This window comes from Arachis hypogaea, chromosome 14, assembly GCF_003086295.3.
Source record: "Arachis hypogaea cultivar Tifrunner chromosome 14, arahy.Tifrunner.gnm2.J5K5, whole genome shotgun sequence".
NCBI classification, from domain to species: domain Eukaryota; kingdom Viridiplantae; phylum Streptophyta; class Magnoliopsida; order Fabales; family Fabaceae; genus Arachis; species Arachis hypogaea.
In genome coordinates, this window is record NC_092049.1 from 49041956 (window position 1) to 49062138 (window position 20183).

A 20183-nucleotide genomic window follows, 5' to 3' on the forward strand; every position below is an offset into this window, starting at 1 on the left:
CTAACGTGACCCCTAACGTGGGCATGCCTCAGCTTCGAGAGCGTTAGTGACACTTTCCTTTGTCACTAACGCCCCAAACGCCCCTTCTCACATTAGTTCCTCACGTTAATTGTATTAACGTGGCCACTAATGTGGTGGTGATTGCCATCTCCAACGTTAGTGACAAAGGTGAATGTCACTAACGTTGGCTCATCATTTCTTTCCTCCACGTTAGCTTCCACGTTAATGTAGTTAACGTGGCAACTAACGTAGCTCATAGTGGCTTGGTCCAACGTTAGTGACAAAGGTGAGTGTCACTAACATTGGAACTTCTTTGTTCCCTCCACGTTAGAGTTCACGTTAATGTAATTAACGTGACTCTTAACGTGGCTAAGTGTGCCCCTTTTTCCAACGTTAGTGGTATTCACGTTTACCACTAACGTTGGAGCTTTACTTCTCTTCCACGTTAGCTTCCACGTTAATGTAGTTAACGTGGCAACTAACGTGGGCTATGATGGCTCACGAAGGCATTATTGGCGATCACTTTTCTCATTAACGTTGCAAGCTAGCTTCCATTCCACGTTAATGGTCACGTTAGTTAGACTAACGTGGCTATTAACGTGGCATCTTCCTTGCTTCCTTTGTCCTGAAATCAAGCAAATAAAGTGCATCAAAGCTAGGTTCTAACTTATGAGATCATGCATCATCCATTTTATCATTCAATTCATGCATAATTCTCATAAAATCACATAGAATTCACAATGTTTGCTAGAATCAAGATGTAAGTGATTATCTACCCAAACTTGCTTATTAACTAAGAAAATGCATGAAACTACCCTAAAATAGTAAAGAAAAGGTAAGTAAAGCTGGCCAAAATGCCCTGGCATCATTAGGCTAGCCTGGGCACCAATTTAGCGGCATTTTGTATAGGCCAGGCACTGGGAGTGTCGTATATATATTAACTACGTAGGATGACGAGGATGTAAACTGACTTGATCTTGTGTAAACGCTACATGTTGTGTTATAGTATACATGATGTATATTATTTGCTATATTTCTATATTTCTTTACGCTTGCTTTTATTGCTCTCAATGTATGCTTGTTTATTTTACATTATCATCTGCAGCGAATAAAAAAAAGTTACTCGTAAAATTGGAAACGTTCAAACAAGGAACAGGCTCATATATTAAATAATAGTTAATAATTAGGAAGAACAAGTTGGTAACACTTAGCTTCTTGTATAACCATGGCATACTGGGAGTTGGGTCGTTAGAATTTTGTATCAGAGCAGTTCGTTCCCAATAGAGCCTGGGGAATGGACTGACTATGCTTCATTGCATACTCTGCTTGTGTGTCTCATGTTGTTAGGGTATCTTCAAGATACATTTGGCATGAATGTTTATGAGTGCTCATTTTTGGAATGTTCGTGCCTTACTTGAAATATTAAGACTGATCACCTTAATGTTGATTGTTTGGTGCGGATAGGACCATAATGACTGCGAGTAGGCAAAGTTTAATCGAGTTTCGAACGACGAATTGATGCGAGGCACAGCTATCCTCATAGCTGTTATGATCTCCATGGTTATGGTTATGTCAGATTTGGATGCTGTAAGGAACGAACTCTTGTTTTACTCATGAGGAATCTGGACACAGCTAGGATCTACCCAAGAAAGTTTGTTCGGAATCCAGTAAGAACCCAGCAACAAGGCCGAGTGTTTGCTATGACTGCTAATGATGCTATGCAATTAGACACCCTGATCCAAGGTCAGTGTTACATCAAGAATCGATTTCTAACTGTACTGTATGATTCGGGTGCATCGCATTCCTTTATCTCTTTAATTGTTGCTCGTGAGTTGGGACTAGATTTCTCTGAGTTAAATTTTGATTTAATTGTCCATACACTTGCATCCTAGAATGCTTTGACCAGTTTAGTTTGCCTACAAGTACCATTTACAATTAGGAACAGGACTTTTATACATGATCTAATATGTTTGCCTCTATGTGGTTTGGAAGTTATTCTAGGAATAGATTGGTTGTCCAAGTATCATGTTTTTCTTAATTGCTATGAAAGAACTGCTATTATTCCGTCTGATAGTTTACATATTGGTGAACGAAATTGTGATTCACACTTTTCACACTTCCACACAACTAACCAGCAAGTGCACTGGGTCGTCCAAGTAATACCTTACATGAGTAAGGGTCGATCCCACGGAGATTGTTGGATTGAAGCAATCTCTGGTTACCTTGTAAATCTTAGTCAGGAGATTAATTATGATTATCAGTTTGAATTGCGAAAAATAAAAGAGCATAAATTAAATACTTGTTATGTAGTAATGGAGAATATGTTGGAGTTTTGGAAATACTTTGTCTTCTGAATCTCTGCTTTCCCCCTGTCTTCTTCTTCACGCACGCAAAGTTCCTCCTATGGCAAGCTGTGTGTTGGTGGATCACCATTGTCAATGGCTACCATTCGTCCTCTCAGTGAAAATGGTCCAGGTGCGCTGTCACCGCACGGCTAATCATCTGTCGGTTCTCACTCATGCTGGAATAAGATCCATTGATCCTTTTGTGTCTGTCACTACGCCCAACCCTTGTGAGTTTGAAGCTCATCGCAGTCATTCAATCCCTGAATCCTACTCGGAATACCACAGATAAAGTTTAGACTTTTCGGATTCTCAAGAGTGCCGCCAATGGATTCTAGCTTATACCACGAAGATTCTGATTAAGGAATCCAAGAGATACTCATTCAATCGAAGGTAGAATGGAAGTGGTTGTCAGGCACGCGTTCATAGATTGAGAATGGTGATGAGTGTCACGGATCATCACATTCATCATATTGAAATGCGAATGAACATCTTAGATAGAAACAAGCGTGTTTGAATAGAAAACAGAAATAATTGCATTAATGCATCAAGACACAACAGAGCTCCTCACCCCCAACAATGGAGTTTAGAGACTCATGCCATCAAAGAGTACAAAGTTCAGATCTAAAATGTCATGAGATGCAAAATAAATCTCTAAAAGTTGTTTAAATACTAAACTAATAACCTAGGTTTACAGAAAATGAGTAAACTAAGATAGATAGTGCAGAAATCCACTTCTGGGGCCCACTTGGTGTGTGCTGGGGCTGAGACTTGAGCTTTACACATGCCTAGGCTGTTTCCAGAGTTAAACCCTAGGTTGTAACCTGTTTCCGGCGTTTAACTCCAACTTGTAACCTGTTTCTGGCGTTTAATGCCAGAATGTAACATGGAACTGGCGTTGAACGCCAGTTTACGTCATTTATCTTTGAGCAAAGTATGGACTATTATATATTGCTGGAAAGTTCTGGATGTCTACTTTCCAACGCAATCGAGAGCGTACCATTTGGACTTCTGTAGCTCCAGAAAATTCATTTCGAGTGCAGGGAGGTCAGAAACCAACAGCATCTACAGTCCTTTTTCAGCCTGAATCAGATTTTTGCTCAGCTCCCTCAATTTCAGCCAAAAAATACCTGAAATCATAGAAAAATACACAAGCTCATAGTAAAGTCCAGAAATATGAATTTTTCCTAGAAACTAATAAAAATATACTAAAAACCAACTAAAACATGCTAAAAACTACATGAAATTACCTTCAAAAAGCATATAAAATATCCGCTCATCACAACACCAAACTTAAACTGTTTCTTGTCCCCAAGCAACTAGACAAATAAAATAGGATGAAAAGAAATCAAGAAGCAATAATATCTCAGAGTTTTAAGTGAAGCTTAGATTCTAATCAAATAAGCGGGACTGGTAGCTTTTTGCTTTCGAACAGTTTTGGCATTTCACTTTATCCTTTGAAATTCAGAATGATTGGCATCCATAGGAACTCATAATTCAGATATTATTATTGATTCTCCTAGTTTAGTATGTTGATTCTTGAACACAGCTATTTTATGAGTCTTGGCCGTGGCCCTAAGCACTTTGTTTTCCAGTATTACCACCGGATACATAAATGCCACAAACACATAACTGGGTGAACCTTTTTAGATTGTGATTTAGCTTTGCTAAAGTCCCCAATTAGAGGTGTCCAGAGTTCTTAAGCACACTGTGTTTTTGCTTTGGACCTCGACTTTAACCGCTCAGTCTCAAGTGTTCACTTGACACCTTCACGCCACAAGCACATGGTTAGGGACAGCTTAGTTTAGCCACTTAAGCCAGGATTTTATTCCTTTTAGACCCTCCTATCCATTAATGCTCAAAGCCTTGGATCCTTTTTACCCTTGCCTTTTGGTTTTAAGGGCTACTAGCTTTTTCTACTGCTCTTTCTTCGTTTTCTTTTTCTCTCTTTTTTTTTTGCTGCTTTTTATTGCTTCAAGAATCAATTTCATGATTTTTCAGATCATCAATAACATTTCTCTTGTTCATCATTCTTTCAGGAGCCAACAGTTTTAACATTCATAAAATTCAATATCAAAAATATGCACTGTTCAGGCATTCATTCAGAAGACAAAAAGCATTGCCACCACATATAGATAATTAGAAGTTTCTTATTAAGAACTCGAAAAAAAATTATTACCTCCTTATTCTAAAAAAACCTGCTATTTTATTCATGTTTGATGATGATGAGAAAAATAAATTATAGCTTAATTGGAGATAAAATCAAAATAGAGATACTAATTACTACTACTCATATATAACTTCTAAGGTAAATTTCTAATAAGAATAATTATCACAGAGTTAAGGCTAAGATTAGAACTCAACAACCTTGAATTTGGGAGGTGGATGCCTCTTTAGTCTGTGGAGTGCTTGGCCCTTCAAGAGATAGCTTCTGGCGCTTCAGTTCCTTCAGTTCACGCCCTTGCTCTTCTTGTTCTCTAAGCAGTTTGCAGATAATGCTGTTTTAATTTTGCTATTCTTCCTTCAGTTGATCCACAGCTTCTTGCAACTTGGTGACAGATGCTTCTAGGCGCTCCCAGTATTCAATTTGAGGGATTTTCAAGAGGAACTCCTGTGCTCTCCTCTTGATGGGTTCGTCCTGCACTTGTTGTCCTTCCATAGACTTTTTGGTGATTGGTAGCTCAACAGGGATGTACTCATCTACTGCCATTTTTATCCCAGCATCTTTACATAACAGAGAGACCAAGCTTGGATAAGCCAATTTGGCATCTTTGGAGTTCTTGTTTGCAATCTTGTAAAGCTCACAAGCAATCAGCTGATGAACTTCCACTTCTTTTTTCAGCATAATGCAATGAATCATTACTGCTCTTCTGATGGTGACTTCAGAGCAGATGCTAGTGAGCAATATAGAGTGCCTAATGAAGTCTAGCCAGCCTCTGGCGACTGGTTTGAGATCTCCTCTTTTGAGTTGGTTCGGGGCACCCTTTGTGCTGGTTGTCCATTTAGCTCTAGGGAGACATATGTCCTCTAGGATCTTGTCCAAGTTCAGGTTTGATCTCATCATTCTCCTATTAAAGGAGTCTGGGTCATCATGCAGTTGAGGCAGCTTGAAGATCTCTCTTATTTTGTCAGGGTGGGTGTGAACAATCTTCCCTCTAACTAGAGTTCTATAGTCATAGAATGCGGTTTCCGCTATTCTCTGCCTGTCCGTCTGCCACAGATTTGCGTAGAATTCCAGAACCATGTTTTTTCCACCTTTGTTTCAGGATTAGCTAGGACTTCCCAGCTCCTATTTCGAATTTGCTCTTGGATATCTGGATATTCATCTTCTTTCAGATCGAATTTAACTTCCGGGATCACTGACCTTAGACCCATTATTTTGTAGTAATGGTCTGAATATTCTTTGGTTAAGAACTTCCCTTGATTCCAAATTGGTTTTAGAATATTCTCTTTCTTGCCTCTTGAGTTTGTTTGTTTTTTCTTAGGAGCCATGATCTTAGTGGGTATTGGCTTAGTGATCACAGATAAACACACCAAACTTAGAGATTTGCTTGTCCTCAAGCAAAAGAAAAGAAAGGAGAGGGATATGAGGAGAGCCAAGTCCGAATTGTGGAGCTGGGGGGGAGGCCGAACTAGGATTTAAAGGGGAGGGTGGGTGGGTTTTTCGAAAATATTGAAGAAGATATGATTTGTAAAAGATAAGTATGATAGGAAAAGGATGCAATTTAAAATTGAAAAGATATGAATAATATGGAAGATATTTGAAAAAGATAACTTTGTTTTGAAAAAGATGTTGTGAAGATTTGAAGAAGATATTGATGAGTTGAAATGATTGTAGAAGGAAAAGAGATAGATTTGTTTTGAAAAGGATTTTAAAATAATTTGAAGAGGATAAAAAAAAGGGTTTATGAATTAAGATACATTTGATATCTTTTGAAAGAGGATTTGAAAAAATTAGGATTTGTAACATGTTTGTGCAAAAAAATCATAAATTGAAACATAAAGAATGGAAAAATTTGAATTGAAAATGAAATTGCCTACTCCCCACAATCCTGGCGTTAAACGCCCAACTGCTGCATGTTTTGGGTGTTTAACGCCCAATTGATGCTTGGTCTGGACGTTTAACGCCCAACTGTTGCTTCTAGCTGGCGTTAAACGCCAAAAACTCCTTTGTCATTGGGCGTTTTTCTGAACGCCCAGGATGCTGTAAATCTGGCGTTAAACGCCCAGAAGCTGCGTCTTTCTGGTGTTTAACGCCCAGATGGCTATCTCTACTGGCGTTAAATGCCCAGTAGATGCTCGTTTTGGGCGTTTCAATTGTGCCTCTTACTGGCGTTTTCTTGCCAGTGAGCTCCTTTTTCCTGTTTTGTGCTCTGAATCCTTCTGTAGCCCTGTGAACTTATGCAATTGATTCTTTACCTTGTTAATATTGACCTTATATGCTTTAAAAATAAATAAAATGAAGTATAGAATAAAATAAAATAACAGAAAGAGTTTTGCTAATGGCTGGGATGCCTCCCAGCAAGCGCTTCTTTATTCTCTTTAGCTGGAACTTGCTGAGCTTTTTAATCTAGCCTCAGCTTTGAGCATTCTTGCTCAACATTGCCTTTAAGATAATGTTTGATTCTCTATCCATTAATAATGAACTTCTTATTAGAATCAATGTCTTGAAGCTCCACATAGCCGTATGGTGACACACTTGTAATCACATATGGTCCCCTCCACCGGGATTTCAGTTTCCCAGGAAATAGCCTGAGCCTAGAGTTAAACAGTAGAACCTTCTGTCCTGGTTTAAAGACTCTAGATGACAGCTTTCTGTCATGCCACCGTTTTGCTTTCTCCTTGTAAAGCTTGGCATTTTCGAAAGTAGTGAGTCTGAAATCCTCTAGCTCATTTAGCTGGAGCAATCTTTTTTCTCCAGCTAATTTGGTATCAACGTTTAGGAATCTAGTTGCCCAGTAGCCTTTGTATTCCAGTTCCACGGGTAGATGATAGGCCTTACCATACACAAGCTGGTATGGAGAGGTCCCTATAGGAGTCTTGAATGCTGTTCTGTAAGCCCACAGAGCATCATCCAAGCTTCTTGCCCAATCCTTTCTACGGGTACTTACAGTCCGTTCCAAGATTCTTTTTAGTTCTTTGTTAGGGACTTCAGCTTGCCCATGTCTATGGATGATATGGAGTTGCCACTTTGTGGCTAATTCCATACCGAACCATGGCAGGGTAAAGCTGTTTGTTGCAGAAGTGAGTGCCCCCATCACTGATTAGTAATCTAGGGACACCAAACCTGATGAAGACATGTTTCTGGAGGAACTTCACCACTGTCTTAGTATCATTAGTGGGTGTGGCTATGGCCTCGACCCATTTAGATACATAATCGATTGCAACCAGAATATAAGTGTTTTAGTATGATGGTGGGAAAGGCCCCATGAAGTCAATACCCTATACATCAAACAACTCTATCTCCAAGATTCCTTGTTGAGGCATGGCATAACAATGAGGCAGATTACCAGCTCTCTGGCAACTGTCACAGTTACGTATAAACTCTCGGGAATCTCTATAGAGGGTAGGCCAGTAGAAACTACATTGGAGGACCTTGGTGGCTGTTCGCTCACCTCCGAAATGTCCTCCATATTGTGACCCATGGCAATTCCATAAGATCTTTTGTGCTTATTCTCTAGGCACACACCTTCTGATTATTCCGTCTGCACACCTCTTAAAGAGATAGGGTTCATCCCACAAGTAATACTTTGCATCAGTAATTAATTTTTTCTTTTGTTGCCTGCCGTACTCCTTGGGTATGAACCTTGCAGCTTTATAGTTTGCAATGTCTGCAAAACCATTGTGTTTCCTGAATGGCAAAGGAATGCTCATCTGGAAAGGTTTCAGAGATTTCAATAGAGGGAAAGGACACCCATTCTACTGGCTCTATCTGGGACAAATGATCAGCCACTTGGTTTTCTGTCCCTTTTCTGTCTCTTATTTCTATATCAAACTCTTGCAGAAGCAATACCCATCTTATGAGCCTGGGTTTTGAATCCTACTTTGTAAGTAGATATTTAAGAGCAGCATGGTTAGTGTACACAATCACTTTTGATCCTACTAAGTAAGATCTAAACTTGTCAATGGCATAAACCACTGCAAGCAATTCCTTTTCTGTGGTTGTGTAATTTTTTTGGGCATCATTTAAAACACGGCTAGCAAAATAAATGACATGCAGTATTTCGTCGTGCCTCTGCCCCAATACTACACCATTGGCTTGGTCACTGGCATCACACATTAATTCGAATGGTAATGTCCAGTCTGGTACAGAAATAACTGGTTCTGTGACCAGCTTAGCCTTCAGGGTTTCAAACGCCTGCAGACACTCTATGTCAAACACAAATGGCATGTCAGCAGCTAGCAGATTGCTCAGAGGTTTTGCAATTTTTGAAAAATCCTTTATAAACCACCTATAAAATCCTACATGCCCCAGAAAGCTTCTGATTGCCTTAACATTGGTAGGTGGTGGTAATTTTTCAATTACTTCCACTTTAGCTTGATCCACCTCTATTCCCTTATTTGAAATTTTATGCCCAAGGACAATCCCTTCAGTCGCCATAAAGTAACATTTTTCCAAGTTTAAAACCAAGTTAGTCTCTTGGCATCTTTTCAGAACTAGTGTCAGGTGATCAAGAGAGGAGCTGAATGAGTCTCCATATACTGAGAAGTCATCTATAAAGACTTCCAGAAAAGTTTCCACCATATCAGAGAAAATAGAGAGCATGCATCTCTGAAAGGTTGCAGGTGTATTACACAGCCCAAATGGCATCCTTCTGTAGGCAAATACTCCAGATGGACATGTAAATGCAGTTTTCTCTTGATCCTGGGGATCTACTACAATTTGGTTGTAACCTGAATAGCCATCCAAAAAGTAGTAAAAATCATGACCTGCTAGTCTCTCTAGCATCTGGTCTATGAATGGTAAAGGAAAATGATCCTTTCTGGTGGCTGTATTGAGCCTTCTGTAGTCAATACACATGCGCCACCCTGTAACTGTTCTTGTAGGAACCAGTTTATTTTTTTCATTATGAACCACTGTCATGCCTCCCTTTTTGGGGACAACTTGAACAGGGCTCACCCAGGGGCTATCAAAAATAGGATAAATAATCCCAGCCTCCAGTAACTTGGTGACATCTTTCTGCACTACTTCCTTCATGGCTGGATTTAACCGCCTCTGTGGTTGAACCACTGGCTTAGCATCATCCTCCAATAGGATCTTGTGCATGCATCTAGCTGGGCTTATGCCCTTAAGGTCACTTATGGACCACCCAAGAGCTGTCTTGTGTGTCCTTAGCACTTGAAGTAGTGCTTCCTCTTCCTGTCGATTCAAAGCAGAGCTTATGATCACTGGAAAAGTGTCACCTTCTCCCAGAAATGCATATTTCAGGGATGGTGGTAATGGTTTGAGCTCTGGTTTAGGAGGTTTTTCCTCTTCCTGAGGAAGTTTCAGGGGCTCTTTCAATTCCTCTGAATCCTCCAGATCAGGCTAAACATCTTTAAAGATGTATTCCAGCTCTGATTCGAGACTCTCAGCCATGTTGATCTCCTCTACTAAAGAGTCAATAAGATCAACTTTCATGTAGTCTTTTGGTGTGTCTGGATGCTGCATGGCTTTGACAGCATTTAACTTAAACTCATCCTTACTGACTCTCAGGGTTACTTCCCCCTTTTGGACATCAATGAGAGTTCATCCAGTTGCTAGGAAAGGTCTTCCTAGAATGAGAGTAGTACTCTTGTGCTCCTCTATTTCCAGCACTACAAAGTCAGTGGGGAAGATGAATGGCCCAACCCTGACAATTATGTCTTCAATCACGCCTGATGGGTATTTAATGGAGCCATCAGCAAGTTGGAGACATATCCGGGTTGGTTTGACTTCTTCAGTTAAACCAAGCTTTCTGATAGTGGATGTAGGTATTAGATTGATACTTGCCCCAAGATCACATAAAGCTGTCTTGGTGCAATTATCCTCTAATGTGCATGGTATCATGAAGCTCCCGGGATCTTTAAGCTTTTCTGAGAAGCTTTTCAAAATGACTGTACTGCATTCTTCAGTAAGGAAAACTCTTTCAGTTTCTCTCCAATCTTTCTTATGACTCAAGATCTCTTTCATGAACTTGGCATAAGAAGGTATTTGCTCAAGTGCCTCTGTAAACGGAATCTTTATTTCAAGAGTCCTGAGATAGTCTGCAAAGCGAGAAAATTGCTTATCCTGCTCCTCTTGGCGGAGTCTTTGAGGATAAGGCATCTTGGCTTTGTATTCCTCAACCTTGGTTGCTGCAGGTTTATTTCCTACAGAGGTGGTTGGGGAAGCCTTTTTAGATGGGTTGTTATCAGCACTTGTGTGTGTCTGATCCCTCACTAGCGTTTGAATGCCAGGGGTGCAAGCTGAATTGGCGTTGGACGCCAACTCCTTACCTGTTCCTGGCATTTGAACGCCAGAACTAAGCTTCCTTTGGGCGTTTAACGCCAACTCCTTGCTTGTTTGTGGCGTTTGAACGCCAGAACTAAGCATGGGTTGGGCGTTTAACGCCAGCTCTCCATCTTTTTCTGGCGTTTGAGCACCAAAATCATTCCTCTCTAGGCTCTTACTGTCCTCAGAGGGATTTTGGATGATATTTTGCTCATCCTCTGTCAGTTGTTCTTTCCTTGGCTTTCTGTTGTTCTGAAGTGAGGTATTTAGTGTTTTTCCACTTCTTAATTGAACTGCCTGGCACTCTTCTGTTATCTGCTTTGATAACTGCTGTTTTGTCTGATTCAATTGTGCCTCCATATTTTTATTAGCATTTTTAGTGTCTTGTAGCATCTCCTTGAATTCTGCTAAATGTTTTGTTAGATGGCACAATTATTGATTGAGTTCAGCAACTTGTTCTAGAGGACCAAGTTCAGTAGACACTGCTTTGGCTTCTTCTTTTATGGGGGACCCATTACTTATGTACAGATGCTGGTTTCTAGCAACTATATCAATAAGCTCTTGAGCCTCCTCAATAGTTTTCCTCATGTGTATAGATCCACCAGCTGAGTGGTCTAGGGACATCTGAGCTCCTTTTGTAAGCCCATAGTAGAAGATGTCTAATTGCACCCACTCTGAAAACATTTCAGAGGGGCATTTCCTTAGCATACCTCTGTACCTCTCCCAGGCATTATAAAGGGATTCATCATCCTCTTGTTTAAAGCCTTGGATGTCCAGCCTTAGTTATGTCATCCTTTATGGAGGGAAATATTGATTCAGGAATTTGTCTGATAACTGTTTCCATGTCCTTATACTTGCTGTGGGTTGGTTATTTAACCACCTTTTAGCTTGATCTTTTACAGCAAACGGAAATAGTAACAGTCTGTATACATCCTGATCTACCTCCTTGTGATGTACTGTGTCAGCAATTTGCAAGAATTGTGCCAGAAACTCAGTAGGTTCTTCATGTGGAAGACTGGAATACTGGCAATTTCGCTGCACCATGACAATGAGCTGAGGATTTAGCTCAAAACTGCCTGCTTTGATGGAGGGTATACAGATACTACTCCCATATGCAGCAGTAGTGGGGTTAGCATATGACCCCAGAGTCCTTCTAGACTGTTCATTTCCACTTAGATCCATGACAGAGAAAGGGAGATGATGTGAATTGCGAGTAAAATATATTTTAAATTTTTTTGTTTTATTTAATTCAAAATATCCGAAAAAATAAAATAAAGTAAAATAATTAGAAAATAAAGTATAGATTTCGAAAATTAAAAGGAAAAGAAAATAAAAAGAAATTTGAATGTTGAATTGACTAATTAATTGAAAAGATTTGAAAATTTTTTAATATGATTTTTGAATAAGGTTTTGAATTTTGAAAAGATTTGATTTTTAAAATAAAAATCTGAGTTTTTAAAGGTGATTTTCGAAAAATCAAATAAAATAAAGGAAAAAGATATTTTTGAATTCAATGAGGAAAGAGAAAAACACTAAAAAGACACAAAGCTTAAAATTTTTAAATCCAATGCTCCTTATTTTCGAAAATTTTGGAGGGAAAACACCAAGGAACACCAAACTTAAAAATTTTAAGATCAAAACACAGGGAAGTCTTAAGAACACCTTGAAGACTCACAAGAACAACAAGAGCATGAAGATAGAACACCAAACTTAAAATTTTTAGAAAACCAAAAATAACTTTTCGAAAACTAAAGAAAAATTAACAAGAAAACACCAAACTTAAAGTTTGGCACAAGATTTATTCAAAGAAAAATTATTTTTGAAAAAGTTTTGAAAAGTACCAAGAACATAAGCACAACGCTCTAGCCAATTGAGCTATAAATTTAACGTGTTTTAATAAGGTATTTAATAAATAAAGATTTTTTTTTTGAAAACTGATATTTTGAAAGAAGCACAAGAAAAACAAGAAAAGACACAGAACGAGAAAAACTAAAGATCAAACAAGGAAAATAAACAAGAATAACTTGAAGATTAAGAAAGAACAATGGACTCAAATTTGAAAATTAAAAAAATAAAAACATGCAATTGACACCAAACTTAAAATATGAAACTAAACTCAAACAGAAAAACTCAATTTTTAGCTTATAAAAATTTTCGAAAACAATTAAGAAGAGAAAATATGGATAAATAAAAAAAAATTCAACCAAAAACAATAATAGAAGACTCTAAACCAAAAAGAAAATGTTTTCCTAATCTAAGCAACAAAATAAACCGTCAGTTGTCCAAACTTGAACAATCCCCGGCAACGGCGCCAAAAACTTGGTGCCCGAAATTGTGATTCACACTTTTCACACTTCCGCACAACTAACCAGCAAGTACACTGGGTCATCCAAGTAATACCTTACATGAGTAAGGGTCGATCCCACGGAGATTGTTGGAATGAAGCAATCTCTGGTTACCTTGTAAATCTTAGTCAGGAGATTAATTATGATTATCAGTTTGAATTGCAAAAAATAAAAGAGCATAAATTAAATATTTGTTATGCAGTAATGGAGAATAAGTTGGAGTTTTGGAGATGCTTTGTCTTCTAAATCTCCGCTTTCTCCCTGTCTTCTTCTTTACGCACGCAAAGTTCCTCCTATGGCAAGCTGTGTGTTGGTGGATCACCGTTGTCAATGGCTACCATCTGTCCTCTCAGTGAAAATGGTCCAAGTGCGCTGTCACCGCACGGCTAATCATCTGTCGGTTCTCACTCATGCTGGAATAAGATCCATTGATCCTTTTGCGTCTGTCACTACGCCCAACCCTTGTGAGTTTGAAGCTCGTCGCAGTCATTCAATCCCTCAAGAGTGCTACCAATGGATTCTAGCTTATACCACGAAGATTCTGATTAAGGAATCCAAGAGATACTCATTCAATCGAAGGTAGAACGGGAGTGGTTGTCAGGCACGCGTTCATAGATTGAGAATGGTGATGAGTGTCACGGATCATCACATTCATCATATTGAAGTGTGAATGAACATCTTAGATTGAAACAAGTGTGTTTGAATAGAAAACATAAATAATTGCATTAATTCATCGAGACACAGCAGAGCTCCTCACCCCCAACAATGGAGTTTAGAGACTCATGCGGTCAAAGAGTACAAAGTTCAGATCTAAAATGTCATGAGATGCAAAATAAATCTCTAAAAGTTGTTTAAATACTAAACTAGTAACCTAGGTTTACAGAAAATGAGTAAACTAAGATAGATAGTGCAGAAATCCACTTCTGGGGCCCACTTGGTGTGTGTTGGGGCTGAGACTTGAGTTTTACACGTGCCTAGGCTGTTTCCAGAGTTAAATGCTAGGTTGTAACCTATTTTTGGCGTTTAACTCTAACTTGTAACCTGTTTCTGGCGTTTAACACCAGAATGCAACATGGAACTGGAGTTGAACGCCAGTTTACGTCGTTTATCCTTGAGCAAAGTATGAACTATTATATATTGCTGGAAAGCCCTGGATGTCTACTTTCCAACGCAATTGAGAGTGCGCCATTTGATCTTCTGTATCTCCAGAAAATCTATTTCAAGTGCAGGGAGGTCAGAATCCAACAGCATCTGCAGTCCTTTTTCAGCCTGAATCAGATTTTTGCTCAGCTCCCTCAATTTCAGCCAGAAAATACCTGAAATCACAGAAAAACACACAAGCTCATAGTAAAGTCTAGAAATATAAATTTTGCCTAGAAACTAATAAAAATATACTAAAAACCAACTAAAACATGCTAAAAACTACATGAAATTACCCTCAAAAAGCGTATAAAATATCTGCTCATCAGATATTAAACCATTTTTATCTCATACTTTATATCTAAATTTTGTAAGAGTTACATTAGACGGGAGTGATTGTGAGGGGTACGTTCTTTTAGCGGTTAGCTCGAATGACAGTGAACTAAGTTTAGAACGAATCTGAGTGGTGAAGAAATTTCCTGATGTTTTCCCGGACGACATACCTGAGTTCCCCCCTCAGCGAGAGATAGAATTTAGCATTTAACTAGTACCTGAAACTGGACCAATATCTATAGCACCGTACCGGATGTCACCACTGGAACTTGCAGAGTTGAAGAAGCAGTTGGATGAGCTACTTGGAAAGAAATTTATTCGTCCCAGTGCATCACCTTGGGAAGCTCCGGTATTGCTAGTAAAGAAGAAGGATGGTGGAATGAGACTTTGCATAGATTACTGATGAGCGAATAATTTATACGCTTTTTGACATTGTTTTTAGTATGTTTTTAGTAGGATCTAGTTACTTTTAGGGATGTTTTCATTAGTTTTTATGCTAAATTCACATTTCTGGACTTTACTATGAGTTTGTGTGTTTTTCTGTGATTTCAGGTATTTTCTGGCTGAAATTGAGGGACTTGAGCAAAAATCAGATTCAGAGGTTGAAGAAGGACTGCTGACGCTGTTGGATTCTGACCTCCCTGCACTCAAAGTGGATTTTCTGGAGCTTCAAAACTCGAAATGGGGCGCTTCCAATTGCGTTGGAAAGTAGACATCTAGAGCTTTCCAGCAATGTATAATAGTTCATACTTTACCCAAGTTTAGACGACGTAAACCGGCATTCAATGCCAGCTCTCTGCCCAATTCTGGCGTCCAACGCCAGAAACAAGTTGCAAAGTGGAGTTCAACGCCCAAACTGGCACCAAAACTGGCGTTCAACTCCAGGAATGACCTCTACACGTGTAACACTCAAGCTCAGCCCAAGCACAAACCAAGTGGGCCCCGGAAGTGGATTTATGCATCAATTACTTACTTCTGTAAACCCTAGTAGCTAGTTTATTATAAATAGGACCTTTTACTATTGTATTAGATATCTTTGGACACCTGGTTCTTAGATCAGAGGGGCTGGCCATTCGGCCATGCCTGGACCTTTCACTTATGTATTTTTAACGGTAGAGTTTCTACACTCCATAGATTAAGGTGTGGAGCTCTACTGTTCCTCAAAGATTAATGCAAAGAACTACTGTTTTCTATTCATATCATCTTATTTCGCTTCTAAGATATTCATTCGCACTTCAACCTGAATGTGATGAACGTGACAATCATCATCATTCCCTATGAACGCGTGTCTGACAACCACCTCCGTTCTACATTAGAATTGAATGAGTATCTCTTAGATCTCTTAATCAGAATCTTCGTGGTGTAAGCTAGAATGATGGCGGCATTCAAGAGAATCCGGATGGTCTAAACCTTGTCTGTGGTATTCCGAGTAGGATTCAATGATTGGATGTCTGTGACAAGCTTCAAACTCGCGAGTGCTGGGCGTTAGTGACAGACGCAAAAGGATAGTAAATCCTATTCCAGCATGATCGAGAACCGACAGATGAATAGCCGTGCCGTGACAGGGTGCGTTGATCATTTTCACTGAGAGGATAAGGTGAAACCATTGACAAGGGTGATGCCTCCAGACGATTAGCCGTGCCGTGACAGGGCATTTGGATCATTTTCCCGAGAGAAGACCGAAAGTAGCCATTGAAAATGGTGATGTATCACATAAAGCCAGCCATGGAAAGGAGTAAGATTGATTGGATGAAGGCAGCAGGAAAGCAAAGGTTCAGAGGAACGAAAAGCATCTCTATTCGCTTATCTGAAATTCTCACCAATGAATTACATAAGTATTTCTATCCTTTATTATTTATCTTTTAATTATCTAATCCAATCACATTTAACCCTACCTGACTGAGATTTACAAGGTGACCATAGCTTGCTTCATACCAACAATCTCCGTGGGATTCGACCCTTACTCACGTAAGGTATTACTTGGACGACCCAGTGCACTTGCTGGTTAGTTGTGCGAAGTTGTGAACCATGGTATTGGCATCATATTTTTGGCGCCATTACCAGGGAAAGAAAGAGCGATGAATTTTACATAATCAAAGTGTAATCACAATTTCTGCGCACCAAGTTTTTGGCGCCGTTGCCGGGGATTGTTCGAGTTTGGACAACTAACGGTTCATCTTCTTGCTCAGATTAGGTAATTTTCTTTTTATTTTATTTTCAAAAAAAAAATTTTTCAAATAAATCTTTCAAAAATTTTCTCATCTATTTTCGAAAAAATAAAAATGTTTTCAAAAATTTTATTCAAAATTTTTAAGAATGAATTCTAGTGTCTCATGAAGCATGTGAAGCCTGGCTGGCTGTAAAGCCATGTCTAAATTTATTTGGACTGAGGCTTGCAATTTGTTATCAAGTTCAAGCTAGTTGTTGCTAATCCACCTGCTACTGTTCCTGATTTACATGCTGAAGCTTGGCTGGCCATTGGCCATGTCTAGTGTTTTGAACTAGAGCTTTCTTTGAAAGCTTGGCTGGCTAGTGAGCGATGTCTAATTCCTGGACTGAAGCTTTAGACTAAGAATGCAAGATTCCTGGAATTCATATAAAAAATTTTGGAATCCTTATTTTTATTTTTAACAAAAATTTTCGAAAAAAAATACAAAAAAATTTAGAAAATCATAAAAATCAAAGATATTTTTGTGTTTCTTGTTTGAGTCTTGAGTCATGTTATAAGTTTGGTGTCAATTGCATGGGCATCTTGCATTTTTCGAAAATTCATGCATTCATAGTGTTCTTTATGATCTTTAAGTTGTTCTTGGTAAGTCTTCTTGTTTGATCTTTGCATTTGCATGTTTTGTGTCTTTTCTTGTTTTTCATATGCATTCCTGAATTCTTTATGTCTAAGCATTAAAGAATTCTAAGTTTGGTGTCTTGCATGTTTTCTTTGCAAAAAAAAAAAAAATTCAAAAATATGTTCTTGATGTTCATCATGATCTTCATAGTGTTCTTAGTGTTCATCTTGACATTCATAGCATTCTTGCATGCATCACATGTTTTGATCTAAAAATTTCATGCATTGCATCTTTTTAGTGTTTTTCTCTCTCATCATAAAAATTCAAAAATAAAAAAAAAATATATCTTTCCCTCTTTTCTCTCATAATTTCAAAAATTAGATTTGACTTTTTCAAAAATTTTTAAAATCTAGTTGTTTTTATGAGTCAAATCAAATTTTCAATTTAAAAATCTTATCTTTTTCAAAATCTTTTTCAAAAATCAAATCTTTCTCATTTTTCTTAGTTATTTTCGAAAATTATAAAAATGTTTTTCAAAAATGTTTTTCTTATCTTTATCACATAATTTTCGAAAATAACATCACCAATTAATGTTTGATTCAAAAAAATTTCAAGTTTGTTACTTACTTGTTAAGAAAGATTCAAACTTTGAGTTCTAGAATCATATATTGTGATTTCTTGTGAATCAAGTCATTAATTGTGATTTCAAAAATCAAATCTTTTTCAAAACTAATTTCTATCATATCTTTTCAAAAATATCTTCCTATCTTATTTTTTTCAAAAAAATTGATTTCAAAATATCTTCTCTAACTTCCTATCTTCTTATCTCTTCAAAATTGATTTTCAAAATTTGTTTCAACTAACTAACTAACTTTTTGTTTGCTTCTCATCTTTTTCAAAATTACCTAACTAACTCTCTCTCTCTCTAATTTTCGAAAATATCCTCCCTTTTTTTTTCAAAAATTTCTTTTTAATTAACTAATTTCTTTTCAAAAACTAATTGCTTGGTGACTTTACTGCACCAAATTCCAATTTACATGGAAGAAGCATCTCCATTCCTGCCATTGGAGCAAACAACTTTGAGCTGAAACCTCAATTAGTTTCTCTGATGCAACAGAACTGCAAGTTTCATGGACTTCCATCTGAAGATCCTTTTCAGTTCTTAACTGAATTCTTGCAGATATGTGATACTGTTAAGACTAATGGAGTTGATCCTGAAGTCTATAGGCTCATGCTTTTCCCTTTCGCTGTAAGAGATAGAGCTCGAGTATGGTTGGACTCTCAACCTAAGGATAGCCTGAACTCTTGGGATAAGCTGGTCAAGGCTTTCCTAGCCAAGTTCTTTCCTCCTCAATAACTGAGCAAGCTTAGAGTGGATGTTCAAACCTTCAGATAGAAAGAAGGTGAATCCCTCTATGAAGCTTGGGAGAGATACAAAGGACTGACCAAAAAGTGTCCTTCTGACATGCTTTCAGAATGGACCATCTTGGATATATTCTATGATGGTCTGTCTGAGTTATCTAAGATGTCATTGGATACCTCTGCAGGTGGATCCATTCACCTAAAGAAAATGCCTGCAGAAGCTCAAGAACTCATTGACATGGTTACAAATAACCAGTTCATGTACACTTCTGAAAGGAATCCTGTGAATAATGGGACGCCTATGAAGAAGGGAGTTCTTGAAATTGATACTCTGAATGCCATATTGGCTCAGAATAAAATATTAACTCAGCAAGTCAATATGATCTCTCAGAGTCTGAATGGAGTGCAAGCTGCATCCAACAGTACTCAAGAGGCTTCTTATGAAGAAGAAGCTTATGATCCTGAGAACCCTGCAATAGCAGAGGTGAATTACTTAGGTGAACCTTATGGAAACACCTATAACTCATCATGGAGAAATCATCCAAATTTTTGATTAAAGGATCAAAAGCCTCAACAAGGCTTTAATAATGGTGGAAGAAACAGGTTTAGCAATAGCAAGCCTTTTCCATCATCCACTCAGCAACAGACAGAGAATTCTGAGCAGAATCCATCTAGCTTAGCAAACTTAGTCTCTGATCTATCCAAGGCCACTGTAAGTTTCATGAATAAAACAAGGTCTTCCATTAGAAATTTGGAAGCACAAGTGGGCCAGCTGAGTAAAAGGATCACTGAAATCCCTCCTAGCACTCTCCCAAGCAATACATAAGAAAATCCAAAAGGAGAGTGCAAGGCCATTGACATAACCAAAATGGCCGAACCCAATGAGGGAGAGGAGGACGTGAATCCCAAGGAGGAAGACCTCCTGGGACGTCCAGTGATCAATAAGGAGCTTCCCTCTGAGGAACCAAAGAACTCTGAGGCTCATCTAGAGACCATAGAGATCTCATTAAACCTCCTTATGCCATTCATGAGCTCTGATGAGTATTCCTCTTCTGAAGAGAATGAGGATGTTACTGAAGAGCAAACAGCCAAGTTTCTTGGTGCAATCATGAAGTTGAATGCCAAATTATTTGGCATTGATACTTGGGGAGTTGAACCTCTCTTGTTCATCAATGAACTAAGTGATCTGGATCAACTGACATTGCCTCAGAAGAGACAGGATCCTGAAAAGTTCATAATACCTTGTACTATAGGCACCATGATTTTTAAGGCTCTGTGTGACCTTGGTTCAGGGATAAACCTCATGCCCCTCTCTGTAATAGAGAAACTGGGAATCTATGGGGTGCAAGCTGCTAAAATCTCATTAGAGATGGCAGACAATTCAAGAAAATAGGCTTATGGACAAGTAGAGGACGTGTTAGTA

General features: G+C 38.4%; 1 non-coding gene across 1 annotated transcript; it reads right to left on the reverse strand.

The window, feature by feature from the left end:
* Positions 1–18761: 18761 nt before the first annotated feature.
* Positions 18762–18869, reverse strand: LOC112745111 (small nucleolar RNA R71). Its single transcript, XR_003173056.1, has one exon. It is a non-coding gene; the product is annotated as a small nucleolar RNA R71 (small nucleolar RNA).
* Positions 18870–20183: the final 1314 nt, after the last annotated feature.